Genomic DNA, 12721 nt, shown 5'->3' on the forward strand with positions numbered 1-12721 from the left:
GCTTTGAACTTGGGCAGAGATGCGCAGAGCCATCAAGGACTTTGATGCAGCGGGAGGGGAAGCATCTTCAAAGCTTCCAAGGAGAGAGATTACAGCAACTACCTCTAACCAATTGTTTGGGTCCTTGGTGTGTGTGTTGGTCGGGACAGGGCTGGACCACACAAAAATTAAAGAAACCAAAAGCCACATCGGAAGCACCGTACTCAAACTGACTACAACCAAGGGGCACAAAGGAGAGGCTTTTTGACACTTCGGCTGGAAAAGAAAGCATTGTACCAAAACTTTTATTTATTTATATATTTCTATTTCCCGGTTTAAGATAAACACCTTGCTGGTAGATGGTAGATACTTTTCATATTTAAAATTTATCATTTCGTGTTCCTTTTTTACAACATTTCCAAATCTGCTTTATTCTCTTCTTGCAGGGGAGTGGGATCTGCTATATATCATATTAACAAGTGAGACCACATGAATACAAACTTTTCCTGAGCATCTCACGATTTAATTTACAATGAAAGTATCCTGAGTGCAAGCTCTATGACCAAGTTATTATTCATAAGTTCTTATGAACTTTTATTTGGCCCCATTGTGGTGAGGGTATCGGTGAGTAACAGAGCATTCCTAGAAGGAGATAAACAGGATATTACCAAAGTTGCTTTCTTAGCCTAAGCTACCTTATCGCTAAGCAGCTGTTCTGTGTTATAGCCACAAAGCCGGGCTCTCAACTGGACTGATTTTCCCAGTTTTCGAGGAATAAATGTGGGCCTCGCCTTGTTTGAAAGGGAAAGCTGAAACAGGGAAGGAGAGTAAGAAAAGACTAGACCCGTCAAATCCAGCTTGGAAAGTTTTCGAGGTAGGAGTCAGAAACCTTTGGGAGTAAGAGATCCTAGCCCCCTCCTTTCTGACCCCCATGGGAAGTATGGGCTAAGACTGGGGAAATGCCTCGTTGAAATTCTCCCAGGGGTGCGTTTCAGAAAATCAGCCAGCGATGGTCTCCTAATCGGCGAGGCGTGGAGATAGCCCTATAAGAGCGGCCAGCCTACAAACCAGCAAAACCTGGTCCCTTTTCAACCTTTCCCCACTCCCCGTGCCTTGGGCTGCAGAGACAGTCTTAGAGGGAAGCCGCCCCATTCCCAAGCGACACCTCTGATGGGGGCTTGGCCAGTCAGAGCCAGAAGGCCACAGAAGCTCTGGCTACAGCCACTGGTTCTCTTCTTGGACTAGAGGTGTCAATAGGGCAAGCGGGGAGCAGGAGAGCAGGCGCTCTCCTCCAGCCCACCCGCAGCTGAGGCAGACTCACCATCTCACTCAGAGAGTGAGCAAGAGGGGACCAAGTGGTAGCCCGGTCCTCGATGAACAAAGACTCTGAAAACGACGCTCCTTCGTAATGAAGCTGGCTGTTTTCTTTTTCTTCAAGTCTTCATAAATCATATGCAGCGGTGTTGGCATGAGTCATATGGCTCCACAGCAAAGCTCCCGCTAAGCCACACAGCTGCACGGGACAAAAATACCTCCGTGAATAGAGCATGTTTGTCCTGCATGGTTTATGGTATAAATAAGAAATCAGCAGAAATGTAGGGGTTCCCCAGCCTCTTGTTTCTGAGTCTCATAACCCCGTGGCTGCCTCCTCCGGCCCAGGATCTGCCCTGTGTCAACCCACCTCCTCGCCTCCTTGCCTTTGAGAGGAAAGGAGAATGTGTGATCGGTGTCATTTTCATATACTGACGGTCTTACTCATTGATAAGTGACCCTTGTAGTCCATGTGGAGCCTCAACCAGATGAATGTACTTGGTCTTTGAATTCTAATGGAATAAGGGACAACACCCCCTTCTGTAAAAGGCCTTGTGGGTAGATGGCGCAATAACATGGAACCCAGTGAAATCATGGGCATGTGACTCCAACCTTGAGCTTGCCCTTGGTGAGTCTGCAGGCTCTTGGGGGATCAGAGGTGCCGTCATCTCTTTTCTCCAGATCCTCTGTGTCCTTGCAGGAACTTGACCAGGTGGTCTCCATGCAAGCTCCTTGAGGCCCGCCCAAGGGCGGCTGGGGTGACCCAGTCAGGCTGAGTCCACATCACCCCGCAGACTTCTCCTGCAAACCTTTTCCCCACCTCTATGCCTCAGTACATTGAACCCTTGGAGTCCTGCTCCTTCTTAATCCTCTCTCCGGTTTAGAACTTCCAGAATCTTGTTTTCTGGAAGATGACTTGATATAATTTTGGTTAATATTTAAAATTTTCACACCATACCCACTGCTTCTCTGTCTCTTTGGATGGGTCCTGACGACTTCTGTGTTATTGCTTCATCGGCTAATGAAGTTGCTGACAATAAAGTGTGCTGGAGGCATGCATTTGCCTCACTAGTGGAGGTATTCCCCGTGTATGTGGGTCATGTAATGCATGTTAGGTGGTGGGTCTCATTTACCTTCAGATTAGGGTATCGTTTAATATGTATTTAGGGCTTTGGTTTTAAGAGATGTATTTTTTTAATTAAATACATATTTTGAGTCCTGACATCTGACATGTTTTGCTTGTATGTAAAATGTTTATATAATTTGCCTATCTAAGTTCAGTGAAGTATAAAATACACTAATGAATGATAGTAAATCATTTTGCTAGATCAACCTCTATTTTTTGTGGCTAGACTAGAAACAAGCTAAGACTTTGCTAACAGCCCAAGTACGACTGCTTTTGGATTCGCTTCCCCCCAGTACACAGGGTAAATTCCTGCCCGCGGTGACTCTTTAGAATAAGTTTCCAGCCACCTTTCTGCTTCTGGGCTTTCAGGGTGGAAAAACAAGGAGAAAGGTAGGAGACAAGACATTTCAAGCAATCTTCTGTTCTCTTTGAACTATCTGTTGACTTGCCTTCCTGATGTGGAGAGAGAGAATGAATTTCAATGTCAGAGGGAACTAGTTTTGAATCTATTAGTTTGTAACCTTGAGCAAGTTGCTTGCCCTTCCCAAACCTCACTTTTCTCATCTTTAAAAAGTGGGCATACTTCCTGGGTTGGTTGTAAAATGAAATTACTTGACCCAATATCTATCTACAATGGCATTCAATAAATATCTACTCTTTTCTTAGTTCTGTCTTAGCTTGGCTAGAGGTTTCAGATATGCCATATTTAGAAGATCTTATAAGGAAGCATTTTAGTCCTGTCTCCATCACCATGTAAGGTAAGTAAGCTAAATTGTCAGTTAGAATGTGGCATCTAGAAAGTTCTATTTGTCTCACATTGTAAGATGTCAAATCCTCAGCCACAACCCCAAGGCTCTTTGGCTAGTCATCAACAAATGGTCCCATGCAATTCGTCCTATGGGGCGGTTGGCAACAGAAGCCTCAGCCAGGCTCCTGGCTGAGGGAGGATGATGAGAGGTGTACTTACCTCTGCCACTAGCTCCAATCTGGTCTGTGTTTTAAAGGCCACAGAGGGATGTCTGCTCCCTACACACACATCCACCAAATTTCTGTTAAAGTACCAATGTGAAAGATTCATTCCCTTCATTTAACAGCTTGTCAGTGACAAACACACAACTTAGGCTTACGTGTTTAAAGAATGAGAATTTGTTGTTCTATGTAACTTGCAAGTTTAAAAAGGTGACACTGATTTCAAGGATGTCTGGAGCTCACATTCACCCATGAAATCAATCATGGTTGGCATGGGTGGCCCAGGCAATAATTTCTTGTGTTTGACTTCAGTCACCTGCCTCCCCCTGGAAAGAAGGGTAGACACAGTCCCACCTAAACTACATCGACAGGGAGTAAGTTTGGGGAGGTTTGCCAAAATAAAAATGATTGCTTTCTGGGCACCCAAATACAATCGATGTTGACTACAAGCAACTATGGGACAGACAATATGATGGGAGTATTAAGCCATGAATTCAGGTTGTCAGCAGGTGACAGTCTAGTTGGGAGACAGAAACCATAGTCTGGTTCTGCAAGTGCTGGGCAAACTTAGGATGGGATTCCCTCACTGCTGTAGGAAAGAACTGCTTCTGTGGAGTCAAAAAGTCGGGCTGTGGGGCTGGTACCCAGCATTGGCAGCAGACACCATGCCAAGAGGGAGCAAAGGGGAAGGAGTCAGTCCCTTCTCCTCCAGCTTTGAAGACGCCCTCCAGTGCCCTTGATTTTCGGAGCTTAACATGGCAAAGGGGAAGTGTGGGTGACAGGGTCCCAACTCCAGCATCATAAAGCCAAATGCACGAGATGGGGTGTGGAGCCAAGAAACCATACCTTCCTAACTGGGCAGTAATTACCCTTCAGCGTGCATTGTTTGCTTCCTTGAGGATGAGTGGACAGGAAGTATTAAGCCTTGGAAGTCTGGATGGCATTGAATAATGCATGGAGAGCTGAATCATACTTCTATTCTGCCTTCAAAATTCCTTATTTCGGGGCACCTGGGTGGCTCAGTGGTTTAAGCCGCTGCCTTCGGCTCAGGTCATGATCTCGGGGGCCTGGGATTGAGTCCCGCATCGGGCTCTCTGCTCAGCAGGGAGCCTGCTTCCCTCTCTCTCTCTCTCTCTCTCTCTCTCTGCCTGCCTCTCTGCCTGCTTGTGATCTCTCTCTGTCAAATAAATAAATAGAATCTTTAAAAAAAAATTCCTTATTTCTTGGGCAGAGCAGACCCGATATCAGAGGGGTATACTAGGTGTGACCATAAAATAAAGGGATGGCATCCCCCAAGGAAAGCATTTCATCACCTTGAGTTTTTCCTTTCTGTGCTACAAGTAGGTCAAACTTTTCCTTTCCTACCTTGGCTGTAGGTAGTCAATGTCTTGATAATTACTGAGCTGTGTTGATCAAAGTGCAGCTGAAATTTTCCCAATGACTAAGCATAAACAACCTCTCCAGGAGAAGGAACCAGTGTGTTTACACAAAATGTTTGTCCTTTTCTTAAGGTAAGGTTCTTCTCTTGGTCAAATGTCTCAATAACTCTGTCACTTGGAATTAGCTCTTAAAGCCCTGAAGTTCCAGACAAATTGAATTTCTCTATAGTTACTCTTCCTGTACTAGTATGACCATTTTGGTCAAAGCAACTTTTGTGTGTGTGTGTGTGTGTGTGTGTGTGTGTGTGTGTGTGTGTGTGTGTTTAATAAGGTCAGGTGGAAAGCACATACTCTGTGTAAGCAATAAAGGCCAGAACATCGAGTACAACCTGGTGAACTTTAGTAGAACAGTTATTAAGCAACAACTTTGCTCTAACACAATGTGAAGTCTCAACTTTTCAAAAAAAGGAGAATTGCTCTTCACCACTACTAAACCCTGAATCCATTTTTGGTTTATTGTTAGCAAAAGGCTGTCATCAAAACTATTTTTATGTCTGTTAATAAGTGAGTAATAAATAACAATTGTTCCAAATATGAGTAAACTTTCAGGGAAAAATTACGGATATAGAAATCTATCATCATAAGTGACTTTGAGCATGATGAAAATTATAAAAATGCTCTAATTTATTTCAACTAAGTGTTTTATAGTTTTCAAGATGCGTTTGCATCTATCTTCCCGTTCGATCCTCACAGGAACTGTGTGAGGTAGGTAAGACTTCTCAGTCAGTGTTGCAGATTAAATAAAAAACAAAACAAGTGAGGCTCAGAGAGGCTCAGGCAGTTTGCTTAAATTGTAAATGGCGGGGCTGGGGTCAGACACCAGGTTTTCTGAATCCTACATTCGCCATCTTTTCACTGCAGCTTCTTTAATGAACGCTGCGGTCAGCTTTCGTATCAATGTATGCAACTAAAGGCTCATTGCTTGCCCTTTCCTACATACATACAGTAGTAAGATCTACCTTTTCAGATCATTCACCGGAAATGTAACTTACAGGAAACTGGGAGCGAAATTTGGAATTTACAAAGAAGGAAGAGGTGGTGGAGGAAGAGGGAAAAAAGGAGAAGAGGAAGAAGGATGGCCGACGTTTATCGATTGTTACTACTTGCCAAACTCTCTTCTTTACTCAACTCCTACAACTGTTCGTGAGGTATATTCTTTCTTTTCCCCTCATCTTACGGGTGAATCAAGAGAGGGTCAGGTAGCTTTCCACTGTCACTGAACCGATAGGTTTCAGAACAAGGATTGCATGGAGGTTTGTCTGATCCAAGCCCCGCGTTCTTCCCTTCTCCCGCTTGCAGGCTCAGCCACTGACAGGCCTGTGTTAGAAGTGCTGATCCACCCCATCCTCCCAGCCCTGCCCCAGTGCAGAGCGCCTAATAAAGACAGTGAAGCCACAGCCTACCACACTGCGAATGCGTTCTCACCCGGGAAAGACGCGAGCTTCCGGTTTGATGCGCGCTGTAATCTTGGTTAAGATCCCCCTTCACATTCTTCCTCTGTTAACAAAGAACGACAGTACCAGGGCCACCTTCATAACATTTACCTCTGATTTACCTCCCTGAGAGCTTGCCGCTGAAGACGCAGACCATGGGCCAGAAAAGTGGACCTTTCCCCCTTTGTTCTATACCCCAGAATGAGAGATGTCTCATAAGTTCCAGTTACTACCTAATTAACTAGAGTGGATAATATTTTTCATATTACAGCCCTGAAGGCAAAAACCAAAATCCAGTGCTAGAACAGACAGTGTAAAAACCAAAATCCAGTGCTAGAACAGACAGTGTTATTCTGAAATGCTCGTGCACAATATAACATTTCCCAGCAAATAGATTGGTTGTTCTTACCAGCTTTGTGTCATCTTCAAAATATACCGAGGCATTAATCCGTATTATGGACTTGGAACTTTCTTTTTTCTGCTGAAAACCTAACTTATTTTCAAATTATAAAACTTAGAAGTGCCTGAAACCACAAAACCTTTTTTTTTTTTTTTTTTGGCACTCATAACTGAAAAAGAGCTGCAATTTTCCCCCAAAATTTTTATAAGGAATTTGCTCTTAGACTGATGCTTGTTAACTGGACTTTTTTTTTTTCCTTTCCCCTGACCAACTTTTAATTTCCTGAACATTGAGGCTTATGCTAGAGCATACAAGGAGGTACTAACAAATCCTAATCAGGGATAATGAGCTAGGTAGGTAAATGAATACCTGGCTACTATGAGAATTTTTTTCTCTCCCAATTAAGTGTAGATGAGATGATCAGAACAGGCAGCAGTATTCCTTTAGTAATTGTGCTAGACTAGCAGTCTAAATTTATTTTACTTAATATTCTTTTTAATAACAATGTCTATTAAAGACATCTGTTGAAAGTCCATAATGCTTATTTCACAGATAGACAGCATAAGAGCCTGCTTGAAGAATTCTGTTTTCAGTTCAAGGTTATGGGCTGTTAAGGAGAAGGTTTATGGGTGTAACATTGTTAGTTGGAATTTGACTCAAATTGAAATCAGGCCCAAGAATTTACTTATCCATAATATTATGAAGGGCTTTTTAAAACATTAAAAAGTTTAACTAAACAAGAATATTAGTGTAATATAATGTTTTACCTGCAGTTCTCAAGGCCATTCAAAACATTTCCTAATCACCAGATTTCAAATTCATCTTAGCCTCTCTTTCTCTTTTTCTCTCTCTCCCATACTACAAGGCTTTTAAAAATCAGAGATTTTATTACATCAGGTCAATATTATAACTGTGTGAGAAAAAGGGATATATAGTTGCTGAATTGTTTGATTGTGGATGAAAAAGAAAAAAAAATCGCAGATGTCACTCAGCCTTTGTTAGGATTTGAGGTGCCAACTGAGCCCTAGGGATGGTGGCGGAATGGCGAGGCCCGGGGGTTTCAGCCCAGGCTTGGCTGGACAGGAGCCACCCTCCTCATACCATTGCCAAGTAGAAATGAATCACCCTACCCACTGGCCGGGCTTAGCATCCCTGTAATTTCATTTTAAAACCTCAATGATCAAGATTAAAAGAAAGCAATAAAACATCTCACATTTTTACTCGTGCAATTTGAAGAGCCCCCCATGCTCCATGTCTATAGCCTTGACACTTCTTTTGGCATTGCTATTAGTGACACAAGGAGTAATTCACCACTGTCAGGGAATTTGGCTGTTTCATCACCTACATGAGAGACCTGCATAACTCCGTGGTGATTGCTGTCCAAATGAATTATGTGGCTGCTTCATGCACTTTTTGATTGAACAGTGATAACTCAGATAATACATTATCCCGTGCCTCTCTCTGAGAGAAACCTGCTATTTTTTTTTTTTTTTTAAACAGAGCTGTGAAAGAAAGACCCCAGAGAGGCATTTAAAGTGACATCGCCATGCCAATCCCAACTCACTGGAACCAGGGAGAAACAATGGCTAGACCCGATTCAATGCAATGAAGGTAAATCTTGGTGACAACTCCTTTAGCTGTTTAAAGCTGGTGCTAATTGTTCATTGAGTTCCAAGGAAAGAGCAGGTAAAGCAGTGCCCAAAGTATAGCTGATAAATTTTATTTTATAATCTCATATTCATACCTGTCAGTGGGAATCCTCCGGCTTTGCGGTTTATCCACCCACCCATCCACCCCTCCCTCCATTCATTATTCATTCATTCAACACATATTATTGCATGCTCTTGAGAAGCTCACCCGCTAGACACCAGTGATGCCGCAGTAAGCCAAACAGATGTGGCGTTGCTTTCCTAGGGTTTCCAGTCTGTTGGAAAGACATAACTTATGTATTTACAAGTATGATGAATTTCAGGAAGAAGACAAGAAGGATACTCTGGAAGTTTGTCGCAGGAGAACCTGATGTAGTCAGAAGAAGCAGAAAGACTTCCTAAAAGAAATGATGGCTTAGCTGAGACCCAGACGATGAGACACTGGGGAGGGAGACCCTAGGGTGGAGGAGTAGCAGGTGCCAAGTCCCTGGGGTAGGCAGCAAGTGCTGGATACATGTTAGAAACTGAGACCTACCTAATGGGCGGGGTGTAGATGGGGGGCGGGGAGCTGGGGCATGGTGAGTCTTATTATGGCCCAAGCTGAGCCACAAACAACAAACTAGGAGGAAAAAAAAAGAATTATGTCAATAGATTTTATTATAGTGTGACTCTAAGACACATGGGGAATCTTTTAAAATTTTTTTATTATGTATAATATAAATACTGAGTATATATATATTATATATATATATAATACATTATATATATACTCTAGATATTCTGTGTGTATATATATACAAGTATGCTGATATATACCACTTAACTATATCCCTATTAAATTATTGTTATTTAAACTAAGTTTGGGGGCACCTGGGTGACTTAGTCAGTTAAGATTTGGACTCTTGATTTTGGCTCAGGACATGATCTTGGCATTGGGCCCTGGACTCAGCAGGGAGCTGCTGGAGATTTTCACTCCTTCTCCCTCTGGCCCTCCCTCCCACCTCCTTGCTTGCTCACACATTCTCTCTCAAATAAATACACCTTAAAAAAATAAATAATAAAATAAATCAAGTAACTTCAAATATTTTCAAAAACATTTGGAGTTAGTTGATTAAAATTAAAAAATTAGTTGATTAAAATAAAAAATATTTTATTTATTTATTTGAGAGAGAGAGAGACAGAGCACAAGTGGGGGGAGCAGCAGAGGCAGAAGGAGAAGCAGACTCCCCGCTGAGCAGGGAGCTGGAGGCAGACTCGACCCCAGGACCCTGAGATCATGACCTGGGCTGAAGGCAGACACTCAACTGACTGAGCTGCCGAGGCACCCCGATAAACTAAGTTTAAAAGAAAATAATAAGATGGTCATACTTGTACCCACCATCCTACTTTAAGGAATACATTTCTGTACCTTTGACGATACCCTTTATGCCCTCCCCAGTGTGTTCCCACTCCTGCATTTTTATTTCTAATTATACCACAGAACTGCATAGCACTAAGCAGTTATTGGTGTGCACGTGTCCCTGAATTTTATATACATGGAATTATAGTCTGTGTACCTTTTTGAGACTCTTTTACACACAAAACATACTGAGATTCATCCATTTTCATGTGCAAACGTTTCTTTTTCCTGGCAGTGAAATAGATCTTCAGCTTACAGCTAAACTTAAGTTCATGGTGAGAGAGACAAAGCAGCACAAATTTGGAAAATCTAGAGACAACTCTCAAGTTCCTTTTTATTCACTTGGATCTCTGATCTATCTTCCCCATCTTTATACTAAGTCGCAATGGAGCCCATAGTGAACAATAAATTTGCCGAATAATACCTGATATTTGCAAAAGGTTTTATACTTGATGGCATGCAAACATACCATTGAATTGAATCCTCATCGCAGCTGTAGGAGGTAGGCATGCCCCAGATTTCCAGTTTGACAAGTGAAGGAATGGAGGTCTAGAGACATTAGGGGGGACTCTGCAAGGGGCCCCTTTTGTGTGGCAGAGAGGCACAAAATGCAGTGTTTTTCTCTCTCCTCCACATCAAGTGTTGGGCGATGGCAAGTGGGGACAAGAAGGGACAAAAGCTTTCAAGGATTTGAAAACTCTGTGAACAGCTTTCCTGATATTTCATCATCTCATTTTAACCTCTGGGTGTGAGCACAAAGACAAACACATTCTGATTTAATCCCCAAATCTGCAAGTCACCCTTGCTTATGGCCTTCTAGGACCCGAGAGGGAAGCAGCCCGCCCAGCTGGGATGTCAGCAACACCATGAATGTTCCACACACACCTTGCCTTCTAAAGCCTTCAGAATGCCTTCCCGCTCTTCATTTTCATTTCTTTCTCACAACCCAGCAGCCTTCCAGGGTACTGTTGGCTCCACGGTGAACTTGGACTTGGCGAGAGTTCAACACCCGTTCAGGGAGGTGAGGTTGTCAGGAGCAAAGTCCTTGTTGGAACAAAGATCTTCTTAGTCCAATCCCATTTTCTTCTCCTTTCTAGCATGCTCTGTCTGCACCAGACAGTATTTCCACATATGGCGTTGCCTGAGATTACGTTCAGATTGTCTCTGAGGTCCACAATCTAAGCGGCCCACCAAGCTCCTCCATGAACAGAAGTGATTTGCAGTGCCTTCCTCTGAGCAGAGGGAGAATTTCCCCGGCTGGGTCTGCAGCCCCAGGGCTGGGTCATAACTAGACAAAGTCTTTTTTTTATTTTAAGATTTTATTTATTTATTTGAGAGAGAGAAAGAGAGAGAGAGAGAACAAGAGAGAGCACAAGCAGGAAGGAGAGGGAGAAACAGGCTCCCCATTGAGCAGGGAGCCCAACTCAGGGCTCGATCCCAGGACCCTGGGATGATGACCTGAGCCGAAGGCAGAAGCTCAGCTGACTGAGCCATCCCGTGCCCCATGACTAGACAAAGTCTTAGGAGCCTTGGAGATGATGTAAAACATCAAGAACCGGTGTCCTTCTTGCACGCTAATTTCTTAATCTCACCCATCTACCTGTTTCCATATTTTGAAATATTTTTATCTATAAAACAAACCCATTTAAAAAGGTATAGATCTTATGGCCTTGTCTTACATAAATGAATGCCCTATGAGGCTTTACCCTGTGCTCCTGGACCTCCATCATTCTTCCCAGGACTGTTGCATGTCTGCAGCACAGACCCTGAGGTCCACAGAAGTCCCTTGGCGTTTTAAAAGTTTCAGTTCACTGCTTGAATACTCCAGAGAGACCCCGGGGGCCTTGACTTATACTGATTTGTAGAGTAGCTGAGACAAATTTGATTAAAGTGAGCTGCAAGGTTGGAGACTGGACACCAGATACTTGAGCTGCCGGATGAACCTTGCCAACAGCTCATGGTCTGAACCTTGGAGCAGTTTCACCCCCTTCTCTATTCTCCAGCAAAATTATGGGAGATGTTATATACTAAAGTGGTATTTACCATTTTGGGGATTTACAAGGTCTTGGGTATCCTCCTCAGATGCCAGGAGTCTGCTCTAGCCATCCACAACCTTTGAATGGAAAACAGAGGACACTGTATATATATACTATATATAACTATATATATATATATATATATATATACATGTATATATATATACATGTAGACTATATATATATATATATATACACACACTATATATATATATACATGTAGATAGAACACACATATGATCACAATGGACTGCTCAGATAAGAATGAAATTGTATTTACTTGGTATGATTAGAACAGTAGTTCCCACCTGGGGTTAGTTTTTGCCCCCAGGGAACTTTTGACAAGACCTAGAGATATTTTTGTTTGTTGGAATTGGCTGGAAAGGATGTGTGGGATGGGTCTCTACTAATCATTCTACAGTGCCTAGGACAGCTCTTGACAACAAACTATCTTGTACAACATGTCAATGGAGCCAAGGTTGAGAAACCCAGAATTCAATTGATATTTTCTCTATTGTTCCCACATTTTATGGCATTTTCATAATATATACATTATTATACAATGTCATTGTGTTTAGGTTTTCTTTTTTCTCTTCTAGTAAGCTTTGTCGTCCTAAAAGCAAGTTGTATCATCCTTACCTTATGGAGAATTTCTTTTATGATTTAAGTCATGTCCTCAGCTTTCATCAAGAGTTGATCAACCAAAAGCCAAATGCAGAACCCTCTGGCATTTTTGGTAAATCTGCTGTTGAGAACTGCGTTCCCAATGTTACCCAAATCACCTTATGTAAAAATGCTTTCAAATAAATTTTTCTTAGGTGTCAGGGTCAGAAACCATTCATCTTTCTTGGTGAACTATTATCTTTTTCTTTTACTTTTTGACAATAAGTACAATCTATTTCTCTCCTTGACTTAGCTGCTAATTTAACTCAGTGCTGAATTTTCTCCTCCCATCTTCCTCATCCCCTCACCCTCTTTAC

General features: G+C 42.5%; 1 long non-coding RNA gene across 1 annotated transcript; it reads left to right on the forward strand.

Annotated features, from left to right (window-relative positions):
- The first annotated feature begins 4865 nt into the window (after nt 1-4865).
- Nucleotides 4866-10151, forward strand: LOC123929226. The gene is made up of 4 exons (XR_006815903.1): nt 4866-4896; nt 5819-5972; nt 8158-8268; nt 9941-10151. It is a non-coding gene; the product is annotated as an uncharacterized LOC123929226 (long non-coding RNA).
- The last annotated feature ends 2570 nt before the right edge of the window (nt 10152-12721 follow it).

This window comes from Meles meles, chromosome 2 (assembly GCF_922984935.1).
Source record: "Meles meles chromosome 2, mMelMel3.1 paternal haplotype, whole genome shotgun sequence".
In the NCBI taxonomy this organism is placed as follows: Eukaryota; Metazoa; Chordata; class Mammalia; order Carnivora; family Mustelidae; genus Meles; species Meles meles.